The following is a 23,181-nucleotide window of genomic DNA, read 5'->3' on the forward strand; positions in this document are numbered from 1 at the left end:
AAAATGGCGTGAACCCAGGAGGCAGAGCTTGCAGTGAGCAGAGATCTCGCCACTGCACTCCACCCTGGGCGACAGAGCAAGACTCCTTCTCAAAAAAAAAAAGTTAAAAAAAGAATCACACAAGAAATTCTTAACGTTGGAAGCCAAAGTCAAACACCTACAGAGGCCAACCAGGTAACATAAATGAGGAGAGCTGCTCAGGAATGAGACAGGAGGGGCGATGGAGACTGCAGTGATCTAGAGTGAATATGAACCATCCAAAGGGTTTCACTACTTCTGAGCTTTGGCAGATTGTTGTCAAGCAGAAACGTGAGCCTGGTATTGCTAGATCTTATTTTTCAAATGAAGCCAGAAACAGTTTTTATGTGAAATCTCTCAATGTTTAAGTGTTACACAACTAACTTTAAAAAAAGAAAAAAAAAAACACTAGCAGGGCCAAAAATAACATAAACTTTCAGGCTAATAGCTCATGACCTTTTCTTTAAAATCATAAGTCAGCAGCCAGGCGCAGTGGCTCATGCATGGAATCCCAGCACTTTGGGAGGCCAAGGCGGGCGGATCACCTAAGTCTGGGAGTTTGAGGCCAGCCTGACCAACATGGAGAAGCTCCATCTCTACTAAAACAAAATACAAAAAATACAAAAAAATCAGCTGGGCGTCAGCCATCCCATTACTGGGTATATACCCAAAGAATTATAAATCATGCTGCTATAAAGACACATGAACATGTATGTTTATTGCGGCACTATTCACAATAGCAAAGACTTGGAACCAACCCAAATGTGCATCAATGATAGACTGGATTAAGAAAATGTGACACATATACACCATGGAATACTATGCAGCCATAAAAAGGGATGAGTTCTTGTCCTTTGTAGGGACATGGATGAAGCTGGAAACCATTATTCTGAGCAAACTCGCAAGGACAGAAAACCAAACACCGCATGTTCTCACTCATAGGTGGGAATTGAACAATGAGAACACTTGGACACAGGGTGGGGAACATTACACACTGGGGCCTGTCATGGGGTAGGGGGAGCGGGGAGGGATAGCATTAGAAGATATACCTAATGTAAATGACGAGTTAATGGGTGCAGCACACCAACATGGCACATGTATACATATGTAACAAACCTGCACGTTGTGCACATATACCCTAGAACTTAAAGTATAATTTAAAAAAAAAATGAAAAAAAATTAGCTGGGTGTTGTGGTGCATGCCTGTAATTCCAGCTACTCTGGAGGCTGAGGCAGGTTAATCGCCTGAACCCGGGAGGCAGAGGTTGCTGTGGGCCAAGATCGCGCCATTGCACTCCAGCCTGGGCAACAAGAGAGAAACTCTGTTTAAAAAAAAAAAAATCATAAGTCAGCTTTTATTTTAAAAAAGTATTACCTCTGCCACCACCCCCTACTCCATTAATCACTCCCTTCATTGGGTAAACCTGGGTCCAGATTGCTTTTGAAACACTAAAAAGGCATGGCAAATCAGCTTGGAGAAGAGGAAGCAGAAATGTGTCGTCACTGGAGCAGTGCTAATGGCTTCCTCTTACTTTAAAGTCTTAACTATACTGAAGTCATGTTTAAAACCTCAGTGTATGAAGTTGCTTATATTAATAGGGACCCCCCCAACATGCTTTCTTTTTTGAAAGATGGCAGTAGGGGGCCGGGCATGGTGGCTCACACTTGTAATTCCAGCACTTTGGGAGGCCAAGGTGGGCAGATCACCTGAGGTCAGGAGTTTGAGGCCAGCCAACCAACATGGTAAAACCTCGTCTCTACTAAAAATACAAAAAATTAGCCAGGCATGGTGGCAGGCGCCTGTAATCACAGCTACTTGGGAGGCTGAGGCAGGAGAATCGATTGAACCTGGGAGGCGGAGGTTGCAGTGAGCCAAGACTGCACCATTGCACTCCAGCCTGGGAGACAGAGGGAGACTCTGTCTCAAAAAAAAAGAGGAAGGAAGGGAGGGAGGGAGGGAGAGAGAGAGAGAAAGAAAGAAGGAAACAAAAAGAAAGAAAGAAAGAAGGAAAGAAAAAGAAAGAAAGAAAAGAAAGAAAAAGGAAAGAAAGAAAGATAGAGAAAAGAAAGAGAATGAAAGAGAAAGGAAAGAAAGAAAGTAAGTAAAAGAGATAGCAGCAGGGTCTAACAAGTTCACGTGCCACCTGGAGGCAGTGATAGTCATACGTGCCTTCTCGGTGACGCACTGTACGCCAGAGTGACTTTAAAGTATGAGGAAGCCATTAGCACTGCTCCAGGGACCACATATTTTTGCTGCTTCTTCTCCAGACTGATTTGCCATATTACTTTTGGAGGCTAGATTCAGGCCCAGTTAAAGCACAGGGTGAGTTATTCCTCTGTGACATTCTTTTGTCACCAAGGGGTCTTGTTAGAGAGGCGGTTAATGCCAGCTGATATATGTATTATTCAAAGGTAGGGCTCAAGGTGTGGTCTGAGATTTTTTTAAAGGTTAACATCATCATCAACCTTTAACCCAGAGAAGTGCCAAAGAGAGGAAGATGGAAAGAGGCTGGTTCCATGGGAAAGGATTCCTCCTTGGCTTCATCTTCCACCTGCTGCTGCGAGGTACCGTAAGATAAGAGCAAGAGCTGAGCAGACATGTAACTCTTGGGAAGCAGAGAAAACAGGCTAATATTTGTTATTCCGAGATAGTCAATGATTGGATGTTCATTAAGGTAAAAATGATGCTGATGACATTGACAGCTTTGTACCTCTTCCTAGGATCCTAACATTTAGTTAACTCTTTTCTTTTCTCTTCTTTTCTTGTTTTTTTTTTGTTTGTTTTTTTTTTTGAGATGGAGTCTCGCTCTGTTACCCAGGCTAGAGTGCGGTGGCACTATCTCAGCCCATTGCAACCTCCACCTCCTAGGTTCAAACGATCTCGTGCCTCAGCCTCCCGAGTAGCTGGGATTACAGGCACCTGCCACCACGCCTGGCTAATTTTTGTATTTTTAGTAGAGATGGGGTTTCACCATGTTGGCCAGGCTGGTCTTGAACTCCTGTCCTCAGGTGATCCACCCACCTGGGACTCCCAAAGTGTTGGGATTACAGGCGTGAGCCCCTGAGCCCAGCCTGGGAACTCTTTTAAGATAATCCGGCCGGGCGCGGTGGCTCACGCCTGTAATCCCAGCAATTCGGGAGGCCGAGGCAGGCGGATCACAAGGTCAGGAGATCGAGACCACCCTGGCTAACACGGTGAAAACCTGTCTCTACTAAAAATACAAAAAAAATTAGCCAGGCATAGTGGCGGGCGCCTGTAGTCCCAGCTACTCGGGAGGCTGAGGCAGGAGAATGGCGTGAACCCGGGAGGCGGAGCTTGCAGTGAGCGGAGATCACACCACTGCACTCCAGCCTGGGCAACAGAGCGAGACTCCGTCTCAAAAAAAAATTAAAAAAAAAAAGATAATCCTAGTGATGAAGACTACTAAATGTTAGAACAATCACAGCACATAGTAAGTACTCATTAAATTGAAAAACTGAAATTGATTTGTTTCCTTAAGATCCCATATATCTCACACTACCTACCTGATTACTCCCCTTATCATTAATTTATTAGCATCTATGCCATATTAATACAGCGAGGCGGAGAACTGTGAGTGCAAAATTTGTCACTGACATCACTCACATGGGTCCAGGTTGGAGGTAAGCAAGAGAAGGACACTGGGGGAAGGTGGAAAGGTTGCAGTGAGATTGTTAAGGACGTGGCAGGACACTGTAAAGTGGCAGTCAGGGTTGAGTTTGCATACACATCTGGACAGGTTTTGCATGGGGACAAAACAATGGCACTGAGGATGGATCCTTGACTCAGCTCACCTCATCAGTTTCCACCATTTGCCTACCAGCTCAGCCCACCCTTCCTGGACCAGGAAGGAGGAGCTCACATGCTTCTCCCAGTGCCCCCTGTTTTCTCTCCGTGCAGAAACACTCTCCAGGCCCCCTAGCCCTGGCCCTCCTCTCTCAGTCTCTGCTCACTACAGGAAAGGGCGACGCTTTAATTATCAATTGCCCAGGCTTTGGCCAGCACAGGGTGGACCCTGCTGCCTTTCAAGCAGTGTTTCACAGAAAGGCTATCGGTCCAGTCACCAACTACAGTGTCCCCACTCATGTCAACATCTCCTTCACCCTGTCTGCCATCTGGAAGTGGTAAGTCCTCACCCAGCATTGCAGTGGTCTAGTGGTGAGCGGTGGACCCTCTGATTGGATTTTTTTTTTTTTTTTTTTTTTTTTTGAGACAGAGTCTTGCTCTTGTCACCCAGGCTGGAGTGCAGTGGTGCAATCTCAGCTCACTGCAACCTCTGCCTCCCAGTTTCAAGCGATTCTCCTGCCTCAGCTTCCGGCACGTGCTGCCACACCCAGCTAATTTTTGTATTTTTAGTAGAGACAGGGTTTCACCATGTTGGCCAGGCTGGTCTCAAATTCCTGACCTCAGGTGATCCTCCTGCCTTGGTCTCCCAAAGTTCTGGGATTACAGGCATGAGCCACCGTGCCTGGCCCTTTGATTGGATTTTGTAAAATTAGTTACTCACAACAAAAAAATCAAACAACCCAATTCAAAAATGGGCAAAGGACTTGAATAGACATTTCTCCAAAGAAGAAATACAAATAGCCAATAAGCACAAGAAAAGATGTATGTTCAATGTTACTAATAGAAAATGCAGATCAGCGCTACAGTGAGATATCATCTCACACCCATTAGGATGGCCACTATTAAAAAACAAACAGAAACTGGGCGAGGTGGCTCATGCCTGTAATCTCAGCACTTTGGGAGGCTGAGGTGGGTGGATCACCTGAGGTCAGGAGTTCAAGACCAGCCTGACCAACATGGTGAAACCCCATCTCTACTAAAAATACAAAAATTAGCTGGGTGTGGTGGCAGGAACCTGTAATCCCAGCTACTCGGGAGGAGGAGATAGGAGAATTACTTGAACCCAGGAGGTGGAGGCTGCAGAGAGCCAAGACTGTGCCACTGCACTCTAGCCTGGGCAACAGAGAAAGACTCTGTCTCAAAAAAACAAAACAAAACAAAAAAAACAGAAAATAACAAGTGTTGGTGATGATGTGGAGAAATTGGAGCCCTTGTGCACTGCTTGTAAGGATGTAAAATTGTGTAGCCACTGTGGAAAAACAGTATGGCTGTTTCTCAAAATATTAAAAATAGAATTACCATACAACCAAATAATTATAGTTCTGGATAAATACCCGAAAAAAAGTGAAAAAGGGATATTTGTACACTTACATTCATAGCAGAATTACTCACAATAGTTAAAACTCAGAAGCAGTCTAAGTGTCTATTGACAGATGAATGGACAGATTAAATGTGGTACATACTTACAATGGAATATTATGCAGCCTTCAAATGGAACAAAATTCTAACACATGCCACAGTGTGAATAAGCTGTGAGGCCATTATGCTAAGTGAAATAAGTCAGTCTCAAAAAGACAAATAGTGTATTTGTCTAATTTTATAGAGACAGAAAGTAGAATAGCGGTTGCCAGGGGTTGGAGAGAGGGTGAAATAGGGAATTACTGTTTAACGGGTGTAGAGTTTCCATTTTGCAAGAAGAAAAGAGCTCTGGTGATGGAGAGTGGTGGCTGGACAACAATGTGAATGTGTTCAACACCACAGAACTGTACACTTAAAATGGTTAAAACAGTACATTTTATGTTATATATTTTTATCACAATAAAATATTGAAAAAATTATTTTTAGCCTGGGCAACATGGTGAAACCCCATCTCTACTAAAAATACAAAAAATTAGCTGGGCGTGGTGATGTGTGCCTCTAATCCCAGCTACTCGGGAGGCTGAGGCAGGAGGCAGGAGAGTCGCCTGAACCTGGGAGGCAGAGGTTGCAGTGAGCCGAAATGGCGCCACTGCACTACAGCCTGGGCGACAGAGCAAGATTCTGTCTCAAAAAAAAGAAAAAATGATTTTTAAAAGTGTTTAAAAAATTAGAGGTGCATTCGGCGGGGGTGGGGAGTGGAAAGGCATGATAAGAAATGCTGTAATGACATTACTGCAGGTAAAATCTGTTCTTTTCGGAATACTTGTCAAAACATATTCCCCATGGACCTTCATACTGTGTTTTTCATTTACATTTTCCACGTACCTTGAATTGTTTTGATCTACATTTTTCAGTGGCTTAGATCAAAAATTGTTATTGCCACATGGAACAGCCTTGGACGTGAACAAGGAGAGGGTGGTGGCGTGGGACCTGCCTTCCTGGAGTTAATCATCTAGATGAAAGCTGCTACTCCAGGATTCACACCTTCAACTGGTGACATCGTTCCTGTGGCTAAATATGGTATGACAGACTCAGTTTCCCCTTTCCTCTACTCTGCTCTCTTTTTTCCACTCCTAGGTCCAGCTTTGCTGATTATATTGGTTAAAGCTGAGAATATCCATAAATTAGACAAGTTCAAATAGACCAATAATGAAAATACAAAACTTTCTGATTATTCTGCTGGTTTAGGAGGACAGAGAAGGGGCACAGGGAGAAGGTGGTATACACTAAGGCCATGGCAGCCAATGCTTATGTGGCTCCATCCCAGGGAATCCTGAGCCAAGCTCAAGCTCTGTCTTGAGAATACTGAGGTAAGCAAGCAAGGCTTTGTTAGTGTGATGGCTGTCACCAGAGAGGTGGCGGGAGAGTGAAGAAATGGGGGAAAAAAAGGAATGGGAAGGTGCAGAAGACAGAGCAAAACGAAAACTAGTTCCCTCTCCCTGTTTCTCTCATGCCATGGTTTCCTACAGACCTAGCACAATCAATTCTTTTTTTTTTTTGAGAGAGAGTCTCACTCTGTCGCCCAGGCTCAGGGGCAGTGGTGCGATCTCAGCCCACTGCAACCTCCACCTCTTGGGTTCAAGAGATTTTCCTGCCTCCTGTCTCAGCCTCCTGAGTATCTAGGATTACAGGGGCCCACAACCACACCCAGCTAATTTTTGTATTTTTGGTAGAGATGGGGTTTCACCATGTTAGCTAGGCTGTCCTGAACTCCTGACCTTCAGTGATCACCTTCAGTGATCCCCCCAGCCTTTCAAAGTGCTGGGATTACAGGCATAAGCCACCATGCCCGGCCTTGGCACAATCAATTTGTGCAGTGGAACCCAGATGAATGCAGAGGCATCAAGAAGTCCGGCATGGCAACTGAGAACCTGTGGCTTTCAGATGTCTTCATCGAGCAGTCGTGAGTCTCAGGGCCAAAAAAGCAGAATGGAAACCACATCTACGGGGAAGGACACAACGTTACCAATAAGGCCACACAAAGACTCAACTTAGAAAAGAGCAGAGTCTGAATTGAAGAGCTTACAAACCCCCAGAATATGATTATAGGTAGAAGAGAGAAGAGTGGGGCTGGAGCTCAAGAATGGGATGAGCTGAGAGAGAAAGAAGGCCAAGTCTGATGGAGAAATGCACAGCACCTACCTCCCTGTCCTTCTCCCACACAGCATCAGTGTGGATCAGACACCTGCAGGTCTCATGGCGTGTCAATAGTGAAGGTCACATCAAATACAACAAGCCAATGTGGGTGGTCAGCATCTGTAAGCTGGACACCTTCTATTTCCCCTTCCATGAACAGAGCTGAACGCTCTCCTTCAGCTCTTTCACCTACACAGGTAAGTGGGGCTCACTAAAGTAGACTGTTGAGAGGCAGAGAAAGGGCTTTGAGTGAGAAGAGGACAGAAAGCTGGGAACAGTGAGGGAATCTTGCTGAAAAGGGCCTGGAAGCTAAGCAGTGAGGGATCCAACAGTCTGGGCAAGGGACTTGGGAGCATTTGGGGAGGCTGAGTCTTCTGGGCCTGCTTTGCAGTGGAGAACACGAGCCTGGCCATGGAGAAGGACGTCCAGGAGCTTTCAAATACATCACAGAACCTCATTCAGAAGAAGGAGGGAGTGGTACTGCTGGGTATCCAACAAAGAGCAATAAAGGTGACCATGGTCACTAACCAGTATGAACAAGCCATCTTCTATGTGAGCTCAGGGGCTGAGATGAGGTTTCACCATGTTGGCCAGGCTCGTCTGGAACTCCTGGCTTCAGGTGATCCACCCACCTCGGCCTCCCAAAGTGCTGGGATTACGGGGGTGAACCATGGAGCCCGGCCTTTGTCACTCTTTTTTTTTTTTTGAGATAGAGTTTTGTTCTTGTCACCCAGGCTGGAGTGCAATGGCATGATCTCAGCTCACTGCAACTTCCACCTCCCGGGTTCAAGTGATTCTCCTGCTTCAGCCTCCTGAGTAGCTGGGATTACAAGGGCCTGCCACCACGCCCAGCTAATTTTTGTATTTTTAGTAGAGATGGGGTTTCGCCACGTTCGCCAGGCCGGTCTCGAAGTCCTGAACTCAGGTATCTGCCCGCCTCAGCCTCCCAAAGTGCTGCGATTACAGGCATGAGCCACCGCACCCAGCCTTTTGTCACTTTTTTCACTGACAAACCTTCCGTACTAAAACAATACCTGGTACTCAGTAAATAGTTACTAAATAAAGCATCCCTTGAGGAAGAAACAAAGGCTCTATGCCAGTGATTCACAGTGAGGGTGAGCTTCCCCTTCCCCAATGGCTGTCAGAACTTTTTGGAAGGCACGAATTTTTGTTTATTTTTAAAAAGATATGGTAGAAAGAGTTAGGAAACCCTGCCTTAGGGATATGATGATGCCAAATCCTGATAACCCCAAAATATCTGATACTGTCTGCTTTCCCTCCCACTGGTCTCAAATGTTCCCCTGCAAAGTCACTGGAGATTAGACCTCGATGAGAAAAGCAATTAGAAATGAAAAGATAAAACATACGCGATGCCTAAGTCGGTGGTTCCACAGTCTTGCTAAGAGCACATCGGTAGGAATAAAAATTTAAGTGGAGAAAGTTGACACCTTGGGCCAAAAGGAATGAGATACATTTCAGAGGTAAGCGGCATGGGAGACTCTAACCTTGTGAGACGCCTTTGGATGGAGAGACCGGACGCTGAAAGGGACGGGAGGTAATATTTTCTTACTAGACAGTTTGGCCTGGGACAAATCCCAGTTCTTACTCTTACCTGTCTTGACAGCCTCCCAGCCTACTCCTCACTTACCCCTCCCTCTCTTCCCCACCAGGTGGCCATCAGGCGCAGGCACAGGTGCAGGCCCAGCCCCTACGTGGTAAACTTTCTGGTGCCCAGTGGCATTCTGGTTGCCATCGATGCCCTCAGTTTCTACCTGCCACTGGAAAGTGGGAATTGTGCCCCATTCAAGATGACTGTTCTGCTGGGCTACAGCGTCTTCCTGCTCATGATGAATGACTTGCTCCCAGCCACTAGCACTTCATCACACGCTTCACTAGTACGTCCTCATCCATCAAGAGACCAAAAGCGAGGTGTGGGTTGAATGGGGAGAGGGACAGGCAGAACCAGGCGAAGTGAAAAGGGATCCTGGAAAAAGATCCTCTGGGAAAGAAACAAGAAATTCTAGGTGGCGCCTCTGGCCCTCATGCGGACCCCCTTGCCTGCAGGTGTCTACTTCGCCCTGTGCCTGTCCCTGATGGTGGTCAGCCTGCTGGAGACCATCTTCATCACCCACCTGCTGCACGTGGCCACCACCCAGCCCCCACCCATGCTTTGGTGGCTCCACTCCCTGCTGCTGCACTGCACCAGCCCAGGGAGATGCTGTCCCACTGCGCCCCAAAAGGGAAATAAGGGCCTGGGTCTCACCCCCACCCACCTGCCTGGTGAGGGAAGTCGCACTTCCTCTTCCCCCACCTCTACTTCTCTGCTCCTGCCTCCTTCCCTGTCTCCCTCCCTCCACAGGTGACATTTGCAGCCCATGGCTGAATCTCTATCTTTCTGTAGGTGTGAAGGAGCCAGAGGTATCAGCAGGGCAGATGCCAGGCCCTGGGGAGGCAGAGCTGACAGGGGGCTCAGAATGGACAAGGGCCCAGCAGGAACACGGGGCCCAGAAGCAGCACTTGATGGAGCTGTGGGTGCAGTTCAGCCACATGATGGACGCCCTGCTCTTCCGCCTCTACCTGCTCTTTATGGCCTCCTCCATCCTCACCATCAGATGCCTCTGGAACACCTAGGCAGGTGCTCACCTGCAAACTTCAGTCTGGAGTTCTTTTTGCCTCCAGAAACCAGCCAGGTTCTCATTCCTGTCTGAATTTCAGCCTCGCAGTCCTGGCAACGACCTCATTTTTAACCCAGTCCTCTGTGTAGTTTCAGACCAGACCTGAATAGTCTCCTATGCCCTCCAAAAGTTGGGTCCTTTGTGCCATCAGCCCCACTCAGACCTCCCATACCTCCCTGGCTCCTCAGGATTCAGGTTCCCAGGGTACGTCCTTGATGAAATCACCCCAATATGCCCCTTTGTGGAAAGTACTGGCTTTTCCCTGAATTCTGTTATGGTAAAAAAAATCTTGGGATTGAGAGTCTTCTTGCAGAAACTTCTCCTCATTAGCCAAAGTAAAAAAGGATTTTCTCTTACGTGTGTGTTTTTTTAAGTCTATCAGACATGTGAAGTGTGGGGAAGAGAAAGAAGGGGCCAAAATCTATTAGAAGGAATTATGGTAAAGCAGAGATTAACTTCCTAAATCCAGTTACTCTGGACTTAAGCTTCAGAAATTAATGTGCCAAAACTAGGCCTCTCCTGCTTAAACAGCGCAGCCTTTTGTCACAGCCTGACATATGACTCATTCATCATTAAGTACTTAGAGTGTTAACATAATCCTGCATTACCGTTAAAGTGTCTGTGTTGCAATTTGAGTTGATGTACCCTTAATCATGCTAAGAAAAGAACATAAGGCCAAGGGAAGCACATTTGAAAATGACATCTACTTTACTTGAGAGGAACACAAATGCCCCCGTATGAACTGGAAAGTGCCTTTTCCTAACACTTGCCTTATTATTTCGAAGGTCTTTGCCTAGGGAGCACTGGCTGCCTTGCACAAGTTGAGGGTCCGCTGTGCCCTTGGACATGAGAGCTAAGGCATTTGTTGGTTCAGAAAGCACCTATTTAAGAGCAACTTAACTACAACTCAAACATCATATTTTCTTTTTTGCAACAATTTATTTCCATTTCTTTTCATTTATTCTACTACTTTCTATCTGTAGCTCATATTTCCCAAATCATGACCATCTAGGAGTAAAAATAGATTCACAAAATGGTTCACTAAATAATATTTCTCCGGCTTCTCCTCTCCACTGCTCTTTCCCAAACTCCTTCGGCTCCCTCTGGTCACTGTAGATGCCCAAAGGGTGGCAAGGTTGCTAATGTCCACTAGAGGTACTGCTAGTGCCTGCCAAACGTTCTACCCCACATTAGCTGCAAGAGTATCTGCTCTCTCAGAGCCGTAGCCATGGTCGGGACTGGATCCTGGAGCTACAGAAGCTCCCAGCTGGATGCTGCAACCGCAGGACCAGCTGTCACTTGCTTTTTTCTTTCAGTTCCACTGGGACTCCAGAGGGGCCCATGGGCATCTGGGGTGTTAAGTCAGAAATACCCTGCAATATCCTGAATCCCTCCTGTCACTCAGGCCCATGGTCTTCAAACCAAATTGTGTCCCTTCATTCTCTTTTTAGGATGCATTTTTTGTTGTTGTTTTTGTTTTTCAAAGAAGGTCTTTGCTCCTCAGTTTCCAGAACGCTGCCAGCATTCTTTTCACCATCACCGTCCTCCAGGCATGTCCACAACCTGGGGAATACAGCCCTCACATTCACCTAAGTAAATTGCTGTGTCTGTCATTATTTTGGCAGTTCCTCAACTCACAGCTTTCTAAAAGGTGGGCCTTCAGAAAAGACACAGTAATAGTAATAATAATAACCACCAGTTATTGAGTTACTAATACACGGCAGGCACTCTACGTGCGCTGTGTGAATGCTTATAGTAACCGTATGAAGTAGGAACCATAGATTCAAAAATCTTTGGAGCCAAACGTGTTTTGGAGTTTGGAATTTTTCAGATTTTAAAAAGGTCATAAGTGTGCATTTATTTACTATATGTTACTGACGCCCCAACCGGGGTATGGAGCAGCACCCTGTAACCAGCAGATTAATCTTTCTGTAATGAAATCTATGAATATTCACACTAGGTGGAAAAAATAAAACTATGAATAGCTTTGCATCAATTCTGGTCTGGTTTTGCCACCAAATATTTGGTGTATTTTTTTTTTTTTTTTTTTTTTTTTTTGAGACGAAGTTTTGCTCTTGTTTCCCAGGCTGGAGTGCAATGGCACAATCTCAGAACGATCTCCGCCTCCCGGGTTCAGACGAGTCTCCTGCCTCAGCCTCCTGAGTAGCTGGGATTACAGGCACCCGCCACCGTGCCCAGCTAAGTTTTTGTATTTTTAGTAGAGACAGAGTTTCACTATGTTGGCCAGGCTGGTCGTGAACTCCCGACCTCAGGTGATCCACCCGCCTCGGCCTCTCAAAGTGCTGGGATTGCAGGCGTGAGGCACCACGCCCGGCCGCCACCAAATATTTGTAAAAAATCATTTGGTTTTCCAAGCTCTTTAGATTTTAGAACTGTGGTTTTGTATTATTGTCTCCGTTTTTTACCTGTAGAACATGAAGACAGAGAGGCCAGTTAGTGGCCTCACAAGGTTCCACAGCTAGTTAAGTGACAGAGCTGCAGTTTGACCCGAGGCTGGCTGACTCCTAGAGGCTGGACTCCTAACCTGTCTGCTACATTGCTTTGCAAATTGAGGAGGAAACCCAGAGAGGTGCTCAGAGTCCCATATGGAGACATCAGTATCACTTCAAGTCTCTATCAGCTGACACTTTAGGAGAATTAAAACAGGAAGATCAAGGCCTTGAGCAGGGTCCCAAAGACAAACTTTCTTTTACATTTCCTTTTACTCCCTCCCCCATTTTCCCGAGTCCCACCCCTATCCCTTACCCACTACCTCCTTACCCCTGTCATAAGTCCCAGCACCTAAGTTCACTATACTTTCTCCATTCCTTTCTGGAGAGTGTATTTCCCAAATCGACTCTGATCAATCCATCTTTTCTCTGTGCTCCCTCTGGATTTAGTTTTTTGGCTGCTAATGTATGTTCCACTGCCAGACCCTTGCGGACCTTCCACTCCTATAACCCCATACTGAGATGGTCATTCTCACTTGAAAACTCATCCTAAACTTTTTCAGAGTAGCTTGTTTACCCAGCTTTTGAGGGGCTCTGAAATTATTTAAGATCAATTTGCATTATTTTGTCTTCCCCCCATCTGCCACCCAGGCTGGAGTACAGTTGTGCAATCTTGGCTCACTGCAACCTCTGCCTCCCAGGTTCAAGCGATTCTCCTGCCTCAGCCTCCTGAGCTGGGACTACAGGCATGCACCACCATGCCTGGCTAATTTTTTTGTACTTTTAGTAGAGACGGGGTTTTACCATGTTGGCCAGGCTGGTCTTGAACACCTCACCTCAGGTGATCTGCCCAACTCGGCCTCCCAAAGTGCTGGGATTACAGGTGAGAGCCATTGTGCCCGGCCAGGTACATATTTCTCTGCTTCGTTTCTTCACATTTTCCCCAAAATGTAGCTTTAAGTTCTATTTTAACAGAAGTCTGCAGTTTATCTTTTTTGACACAGGATTAATATTCTATATATCTCCTTTTAGTAAGAGAAGGCATGATATAATTATAGTGATTTTATTTTCTCCACAAGCAAAATCTGAACATGTGATCCTAACATCAATGGTAATCGTACAGAACCTTTGAATCTGGAGCTCTCCCACAAAATTAACAGGTGTGACTGCCGCTTTGCTGTTCCATCTATAATAGAATCATATGATAAGTACAGTTTGTGCTAATGACTTTCCTCTTGTTATCTGGCAAACCTCTGAAAGGCTTTGCAAGGTAATTTATGACCTCTTTAGAAACCTTGCTGACAGGCACTGGTCCCGCCTGTGCCACCTTGCATTTGACAGCCTGTTTCTGCCTGGCGGCTCCTCACTTTGTCCATTCATCTGCAGTGCTATCCTGTGGTTCTCACATGTTCGCTTTCTTATTATCTAAACCATTATAAGCAGTATTTCAGCCAGGCACAGTGGCTCATGCCTGTAATCCCAGCACTTTGGGAGGCCAAGGCAGGTGGATCCCTTGAGCTCAGGAGTTCGCGACCAGCCTGGGCAACAGTCTAAACCTCATCTCTACAAGAAATATGAAAAACTAGTCATGGCATGGTGGCATGCACCTGTGGTCCCAGCGACTTAGGAGGCCGAGGTGGGAGGCTCTCTTGAGCCTGGGAGGTCAACGCTGCAGTGAACCAAGATCATGCCACTGCACTACAGCCTGGGTGACAGAGTGAGACCCTGTCTCAAAAAAAAAAAAAAAGCATTTTTCCATGTTTAATCTACTTTCTTTTGGTTCCATATTAACTTCACACTAGAATATTTGTCTCGTTATCATGTTTGCCTCCCCTGCCCCTTCCTTCAGGTCTACTCTAGGATGTGAAGCCACAGGCATTATTTCAAAGCTGTCCTTTTTCTCCTCTTCTATTTCTGATTCTCCCTTTGATAACCTCTCTCATTTGACAGTTCATTGGCACTGGTTCTTTTATATAGCAGGAAAAAAACGAAGGTACAGTAGACAGAAATCTGGCATCTGGCCGTCCTGGGTTTTTAATCTGATGCCATTACTTGCTAGTTGGATCATATTGGCCAAGTGGCTTAACCTTATAAGTTAAAAGTTTTTTTTAATTTGTGAAGTAGAGCTAATAACACAGATTAAATTATGTTTCAAATATTGCTATTGACAATTATTAATAAGTTGATAGAAGCTGCAAAACTGAATGTGAAACACTAGAGAGCGTCCATTTTTCACACAGGTTGAAATCTGAAGTGCAAAACAGTCTTCTAGGTGGGAGGCAAGAGACATAAAGAATTACAGACTTCCAGCTCAACCCCCTCCTTTTTCAGATGGGAAAAATGAAGTGGAGAGAAGTGAAGTGACAAGTATGAGGTTATCATCATTCAACAGTGCCTGGGAAAAGAGCCTGGGCCTGTGAAAGTGGCAGCCACAGGTGAAGGCTTGTCCATCAGCCTTTTTTCCCAGGTGTGGCTCAGGAGACCCAGGACGCTCCCACTCTCCTGCTCCCAGGCACTATAGCAGCCTGACCTCAGCTGGTGACCCGGCTGGCGATTTGGGTGCTTTAGATACCTCTTGCTCTCCCAGCTCCCTAGCCCTGGCCAGTGCCCTCTGCATGTGATTGCCATCCATCCGGGATGCAGAATGGCAGCCCTCACAGCCTCCTTCCACCATCGAATTCTGCCCTTGCCAGCTAACATCTATATTCCAAATCTGATCTCCCAGAGTCCCAGATGAACGGAACCGCCAGGGGCCATGCAGTGTGATCCTCTTGGGATAAGCTGAGGAGATAGATATTGGTGCCTGTGATTTGCAAAACTATAGCTGCTGCCCCTACTATTTACCTTGGGATCCAAGCACTGTTCAGGCCCAGGGATTTCACTGACGAAAACCTAGGGACATAATGAACCAGTCAACAAGATTCCCTAGCTGTGAAATAATAAAAAGAGCAAAGAAAGAGCAATAGAATCAGATTAATCTGGCTTTGAATCTGGATTCTACCAATTTCCACCTGAGTGGACACTGAGCAAGTTTTTTTTTTGTTTTTGTTTTGTTTTGTTTTGTTTTGTTTTGTTTTTAGATAGGGTCTCACTCTGTTGCCCAGGCTGGAGTGCAGTGGTACGATTTCAGCTCACTGCAACCTCTGCCTCCTGGGTTCAAGTGATTCTCCTGCCTCAGCTTCCCGAGTAGCTGGAATTACAGGCGCCCACCATCATGCCTGGCTAATTTTTGTATTTTTAGTAGAGACGGGGTTTCTCCATGTTGGCCAAGCTGGTCTCGAACTCCTGACCTCAGGTAATCCACCTGCCTGGGCCTCCCAAAGTGCTGGGATTACAGGCGTGAGCCACCATGCCCAGCCTAAGATTGTGGACCTCTCTGCACCTCAGTTTCCTTTCCTTTCTTTCTTTCTTTCTTTGCTTCCTTTCTTCTTTCCTTCCTTCTTTTTCTTTCTTTTTTGACAGGGTCTCACTCAATCACCCAGGCTGCAGGGCAGTGGTGTGATCTCAGCTCACTGCAACCTCCGCCTCAGCCTCCCAAGTAGCTGGGACTAAAGGCATGCGCCACCACACCTGGCTAATTTTTGTATTCTTTGTAGAGATGGAGTTTCACCATGTCACCCAGGCTAGCCTCAAACCTCTGAGCTCAAGCAATCTGCCTGCCTCAGCCTCCCAAAGTGCTGAGATTATAGGTGTGAGGCACCCCACCCAGCCTCTTTCTTTTGTAAGACAGGGTCTTGCTGGAGTGCAATGGTGCAATCATGGCTCACTGCAGCCTTGAACTACTAGGCTCGAGTGATCCTCCTGCCTCAGCCTCCCAAGTAACTGGGACTACAGGCATATGTAGAAATGGGGTCTCACTATATTGCCCAGTTTGGTGTCAAACTCCTGGCCTCAAGCGATCTTCCCACTTTGGCCTCCCAAAGTGCTGGATTACAGGTGTGAATCACTACACCCCAGCCTCAGTTTTCCAATCTGTAAAATGAGAATTCTGTCTGAAAGCAGTCATAAGGATAAGAATGCTATAAGTAAAGTGCTTAACACAGTATAGGGCACATGGCAGAAACTCAGTTGGTGGTAGCTCTGGTAGACTATTCTGAGCCTGGCATTTTCTGGAAAGTTAGAGAAGCATTCAGAAATAAAAGGCTGGCGCTGAGCGTGGTGGCTCACTCCTGTAATCCCAGAACTTTGGGAGGCCGAGGCAGGTGGATCACTTGAGATCAGGAGTTCAAGACTATCCTGGCCAACATGGCAAAACCCCATCTCTACTAGAAAAAATACAAAAATTAGCTGGGTGTGGTGGTGCGCACCTGTATTCTCAGCTACCTGGGAGGCTGAGGCAGGAGAATCGCTTGAACCTAGGAGGCGGAGGTTGCAGTGAGCCGAGACCATGCCACTGCACTCCAGCCTGGGTGACAGAGCGAGACTCTGTCTCAAAAAAAAATAAGAAAGAAAGAAAGAAAGAAAGATAGAAAGGAAGGAAGGAAGGAAGGAAGGAAGGAAGAAAAGGCTAGGCCCTGGCTCCAGCCCTCTGGATCCCACCTGCTGCAGACAGCAGTGCTTCTACCAACCCTCATCTCCACCAGACTGCACCCAAGACAAAGGCCCACACCCCAGCCACACCACAGAAACAGCAGCTAACTTCTCTGATATGGCCTCAGGACTCCCATGCAGTTCCCAACCACCTCTTACATCCTCCCAGGGTGCCTGTGTCCCCTCCGCTCATGCATAGTGAACTGGCAGTCCAGGCATTTAACAAACATTTATTGACTGCCTACTATTACATGCCATATACTGGGGGTACAAAAAAGAAGATGTGATTCCTGTTCTCCAAGATGTTACAGAGCAGTAGGGGAGATGTACATGCAAAGAGATGCTTCCAGTGTAGGGGTCATATAGAGTTCAGGTATGTGCGGGCGTGCATGTGCATGTAAGAGGAAGGCTTCACAGAAGACCAGACACTTGAGCTGAGCTGAATCTTTAAGAATTGATTGGCTGGGTGCAGTGGCTGACGCCTGTATTCCCAGCACTTTGGGAGGCAGAGGCAGGCGGATCACCTGAGGTCAGGAGTTCAAGCCCAGCCTGGCCAACATGGTGAAACCCCATCTCTACTAAAATACAAAAAATTAGCCTGGTATGGTGGCCCACACCTGTAGTCCCAGCTACTCAGGAGGCTGAGGCAGGAGAATCACTTGAACGCAGAGGCAGAGATTGAGCCACTGCACTCCAGCCTGGGCAACAGAGTGAGACTCCATCTCAAAAGAAAAAAAAAAAAGAATTGATTAGGCCGGGAATGGTGGCTCACGCCTGTAATCCCGGCACTTTGGGAGGCCGAGGCAGGTGGATCACGAGGTCAAAAGATTGAGACCATCCTGGCCAACATGGTGAAACCCCGTCTCTACTAAAAATACAAAAAAATTAGCTGGGCGTGGTGGCGGGCACCTGCAGTCCCAGCTACTCAGGAGGCTGAGGCAGGAGAATTGCTTGAACTTGGGAGGCAGAGGCTGCAGTGAGCCAAGTTCTCGCCACTGCACTCCAGCCTGGATGACAGAGCAAGACTCCGTCTCAAAAAAAAAAAAAAAAAAAGAATTGATTAATAGCACAGGAAAACAATGGTAGAAGGTGTATTTTAGATTGAGAAAAATATAGAGGTGTAAAATCATGTATTGTGTGGCTGGGGGTGCTGTTTAGTAGTATGTTTATCCACGTGTGGTCCATGGCCCACCCATATTAGAATCACCCATGAACGAAATGGAAATTCCTGAGCACAACCGCCTGCACTTCTGATTTGGGGCCAAGACTGTGATTTAGGGACGGAAGGGTGAGGGTAGAGAAGGTGAGGTAATTCTGATACACGTTAAAGATAAGAATAACTCTTTTAGAACATAAAATTCCGGGCAAAAAACGATGGGGAGCTAGGTGGGAGTTAAGTCAGGGAGTATATTTCACATCATGCTCAGGAGCATTTCATTGTGTAGGCCTATGGTTCTCCAATTGTGGTCCCAAGACCAGCTGCCTGCAGCAGCAGCAGCAGCACCTGGAAGTTCACTGGAAATGCAGATTCTCAGGCCCAACAATTTTAACTGCTATCAACAATGGGAGCCATTGCAAGATTTCAAGTATAAGAAAGACAGGGTCAGCCGGGTGCGGTGGCTCACGCCTGTAATCCTAGCACTTTGGAAGGCTGAGGCGGGTGGATTGCCTGAGCTCAGGAGTTCGAGACCAGCCTGGGCAACACAATGAAACCCCGTCTCTACTAAAATACAAAAAATTAGCCAGGCGTGGTGGCATGCGCCTGTAGTCTCAGCTACTTGGGAGGCTGAGGCAGGAGAATTGTTTGAACCCGGGAGGCGGAGGTTGCAGTGAGCCGAGATCGCACCACTGCACTCCAGCCTGGGCGACAGAGCAAGACTCTGTCTCCAAAACAAAGAAAAAAAAGAAAGAAAGACATGGTCAGATTTGCATTTCAAACAAATGAACTCAGAATAATCTAGAAGGATAGATAATGTAGAAAATACCAAACTAGGAGTGAGACCACTAAGGAGGTGACCAGGTGTGAAGCTGGAGGGTTTTGATGGTAATGCACGGTTGCCGGAGAGATTCTTCGCCTTAACTTTCTACCCTCCTGGGAAGGCTGGCTATGCTGCACAAGGCCATTCTCCAACAAGGGGCACCTAGAGGATGGGCAGCTCTAGACTGAAGGAAATGCTTTTCCAGTCAACTCAGGCATAGCTATTGCAGACCTGCAACCAAGGTTTAGGGAATCCCAAGGACACACAAATGTTTCTGGAAACACCCACACCTGATTTGATGGTATTCTCCAACAGATCTAGGGCTGCACCCCCAAACATGAAGGCCTTGGAAACCCAGCCCAGCAGTGTCCTTAGCACTGACTCAAACCACCTCTGGCTCTCCTGAGCCTCTGAAGGCCCAAGTGCTCCTGTGTCCAGCCTCTAGCCTTTCTGGAATGTCCGATTCTGACTATTCAGCCACCCTGGGTACCCTCAGCCAGAACAAGCTATGCATCCCAGGCCAGGACAATACTCACACGGTGCCTCCACAGGGCTTATGAAACTGATGAAAGGTGACACTTGCCCTCATTTCAGAGTAGAACAAGCTCTCATGCCTACTCATGCAGGCCTTACTGGCTGGCCTGGCGCCGGACTCCAGCACTGTGCTCCTAAATCCAGTGTCTGTGCCCCAGCCCTTCTGAAGAAGTTTCACCTTGGTATCCTAAAGTCTTAGGGAATCTGTTGTCTAACCTCCCTATTTCTGATCCCCAGAGTACGGCCCAGCAGACACCCGGTACCAATACTAAAGTGCCTGGACAGGAGTCTCAAGTGTCTGCTGCCAGTCCATACTGGGAGTTTCATGAGAGAGGCCAGGAATTGTCTTGTCAGTCGAACAGGGGGTGGGAGGAGAGGAGAGGACATGACGGCCACCCTATTGTCGTTTGGGATTTTAAAAAGCATTAAATTCTTAGAATCCCAGCTTGCCAGGTGTTCTCAAGTGCAGGCAATTTTACCCCTAAGAAGACCTTTGGCAATCTCTAGAGACATTATTAATGGTTGCAACTAGGGTGGGGGGATGCTACTGGCACCTGATGGGCCAGAGATGCTGCTAAACATCCTACAATGCGTAGGACAACTCTCCAAAGAATTACCCGGCCCCAAATGTCAACAGTGCTGAGGTTAAGAAACCCTGCTCTAGGTAACCCCAAGCTCATAGGAATCCTAACTGGACCCAGAATTACCCAAGCAGGCAGTTAAAGCCTAAATTCAGAGGCTATATTTCTAGATGTTGCCCTGGCCGAGTGCCCAAGAATTCTAGAGGTATGTAAACCCAAGACATAAGCTCCAAAGATGCCCAGAGAAAGAAGACAGCGTGGAGGAAGTCCCTGACCCTTCTGCAGTGACTTCTTAGTCAGAGAAGAGCTTCTGAGCCACCAGGAAAGCCCATAGTTTGGCTTAGGAAGGACATGTGCTGGGAATGAAAATGGGAGCCCTAAAGACCACCCAGGATATTCCAGAGAATGTAGGAATGTAGGGAACAGGTAATCCTGATGGCCTTAGAAAAATTATTTCTGGGCCAGGCGTGGAGGCTCATGCCTGTAATCCCAACATTTCTGGGAGGCCAAGGCAGGCGGATCACCTGAGGTCTGGAGTTCGAGACCAGCCTGGCCAACATGGTGAAACCCCGTCTCTACTAAAAACACAAAAATTAGCCGGCCATGGTGGCACTCACCTGTAATCCCAGCTAATCAGGAGGCTGAGGCAGGAGAATCTCTTGAACCCTGGAGGCAGAGGATGCAGTGAGCCGAGATCACGCCATTGCACTCCAGCCCGGGTGACAAGAGCGAAACTCCATCTCAAAAAAAAAAAAAAAAAAAAAAAAAAGACATATCAGCTACTGAAGCTCTGTCTAAATATGGCTGACCTCCCCTTTCTGAGAGCCCACTGGAGAAGGGACAGAGGAGGCAGGCACTCCCGGGAGACACTGTCCAAGTCACATGGTGACATTGTACTTTGGTCCTAAATGGCATGATGTGTCAAATCCAAAGGACAGACTTCATGCTCAATTTCTGCCAGGTTGTTCAGTCATCCTCAGCCCCAACTTCCCTCCTTTTAAGCTAAGAATCACCCTGATGATAGCCCATTTTTTTCCAGGGCTCCTATCCCCCAGATCGATGCCTTGTATAGTCCAAAACCAAGGGTCCTAGGATCTCATTTGCTGCTCTGTCTTCTTCCATCCACTTCCAGGGCCATTCACATACCTGGCTTTCCAGATCTGTCCTTGACCGCACCTGTGTTTGACTTGCTTTAAAGGTACATTATGTATAGAACCACCTGGCTTCCTGGCTTGGGAAGGCATCTGTAGCCTGCCAGTTGCCCCAGCCCTCATGATAACAACTTCCTCCCTGTGTCAGCCAGTACCTTATGTTGCAGATGCTAATGTGTCTCCCAGCTGAACCCTTTCAAGTCATGAAGGAGAGCTCTAAACCATGAACAGGTTTCCTTCCTTCTTTCCTTTTTTTCTTTCTCTTTCCTTCCTGCCTTCCTTCTCTCTCTCTCGCTCCTTCCTTCCTTCCTTCCTTCCTTCCTTTTTTTGAGGCGGAGTCACGCTCTGTCACCCAGGCTCAAGTGCAGTGTCGCGATCTCGGCTCACTGCAACCTTCACCTCCGGGGTTCAAGTGATTCTCCTGCCTCAGCCTCCTGAGTAGCGCACGTCTTTCTCCCTCCCTCCCTCCCTCCCTTCTCTCTCTTTCTCTCTCTCTCTTTTTCTTTCTTTCTTTCTTTCTTTCTTTCTTTCTTTCTTTTTCTTTCTTTCTTTTTCTTTCTTTCTTTCTCGCTCTTTCTCTCTTTTTTTCTCTCTCTCTTTCTTTGTTTCTCTCTTTCCTTTCTTACAGGGTCTTGCTCTGTCGCTCAGGCTGGAGCATAGTGGCACCATTATGACTCACTGCAGGCTTGACCTCCTGGGCTCAAGCAATTCTCTCACCTCGGCCTCCAAAGTGGTGAGAATGATAAGCACACGCCACCACACCTGGTTCATTTTAAAAATTACTTTTTGGTAGGGCGCGGTGACACACCTGTAATCCCAGTAATTTGGGAGGCTGAGGTGGGTGGATCACGAGGTCAAGAGCTCAGGACCATCCTGGCCAACATGGTGAAACCCCATCTCTACTAAAAATACAAAAATCAGCTGGGCGTGGCAGCGCGTGCCTGTATTCCCAGCTACTCGGGAGGCTGAGGCAGAGAATTGCTTAAACCCAGAAGGCAGAGGTTGCAGTGAGCCGAGATTGTGCCACTGCACTCCAGCCTGGGTGACAGAGTAAGACTCTGTCTCAAAAAAAAAAAAAAAAATTGCTTTTTGTAGAGATGGGGTCTCACTGTGTTGCCTAGGCTGGTCTCAAACTCCTGGGCTCAAGCAGTCTTCCTGCCTCGGCCTCCCAAAGTGTTGGGATTACAGGCATGAGCCACCGTGCCTGGCCTGGAGCAGGTTTTCTAACAATTCCTCTGTTCCCTTCTCTTCCTCCCTTTCTTGCTCCTTCCACTCCACTACTTCTAGCCACCTTTCTGCTTCTCTTTCTCCCCTCTTTGATTCTTTCTTTCCCTTCAACCTCTGGCTCAAGCTGGCCAAGTTTCCAAGTCAGGGAAGAAATTACTTGCAGAGGTGGTAGGTCTGAAGGACTGTGGCTACCGCAAACCTCAAATGGAATCCACTGCAGCCCTCTCCTGTGCCTTCCTACTTTGGGCCTCTAAGTCATTCCTGCATTTCTCAGCACTTTCTACTTAGGGCTGTCATGGTCATTGATTCTGAACAAAGTTTCTTTTGTATTCTACATCTGGCCCTTCACCCTTTCTGCAAGGAAAAACTGTCCAAGTCTTTCTGGAAATGTAGCTAAGATACTTGAAATAAAAATGCTCCAGTTCATTCATTTAAGCCAATTGTTTTTTTGATAGGAATGTGGTGACATAAGACATAATATTAACACATGCCAATGATATTGATGTTAGCTGAGATTACTAGTTTACAATAACGCTATATATTAACACTATTGACAGCACAAAGTGTTACTATCTTAATTTTATGACTTCTATTATCATGTAATCAATGCATAGCC

The 23,181-nt window shown here is 46.8% G+C and overlaps 2 pseudogenes; one reads left to right on the top strand and one right to left on the bottom strand.

Annotated features, from left to right (window-relative positions):
- Positions 1-23,181, bottom strand: part of LOC100442412 (putative elongation factor 1-alpha-like 3) — a 28,349-nt pseudogene that overhangs the window by 3,067 nt on the left and 2,101 nt on the right.
- Positions 2,517-10,469, top strand: HTR3D (5-hydroxytryptamine receptor 3D pseudogene; annotated as a pseudogene).

This window comes from Pongo abelii, chromosome 2 (assembly GCF_028885655.2).
Source record: "Pongo abelii isolate AG06213 chromosome 2, NHGRI_mPonAbe1-v2.0_pri, whole genome shotgun sequence".
NCBI lineage: Eukaryota > Metazoa > Chordata > Mammalia > Primates > Hominidae > Pongo > Pongo abelii.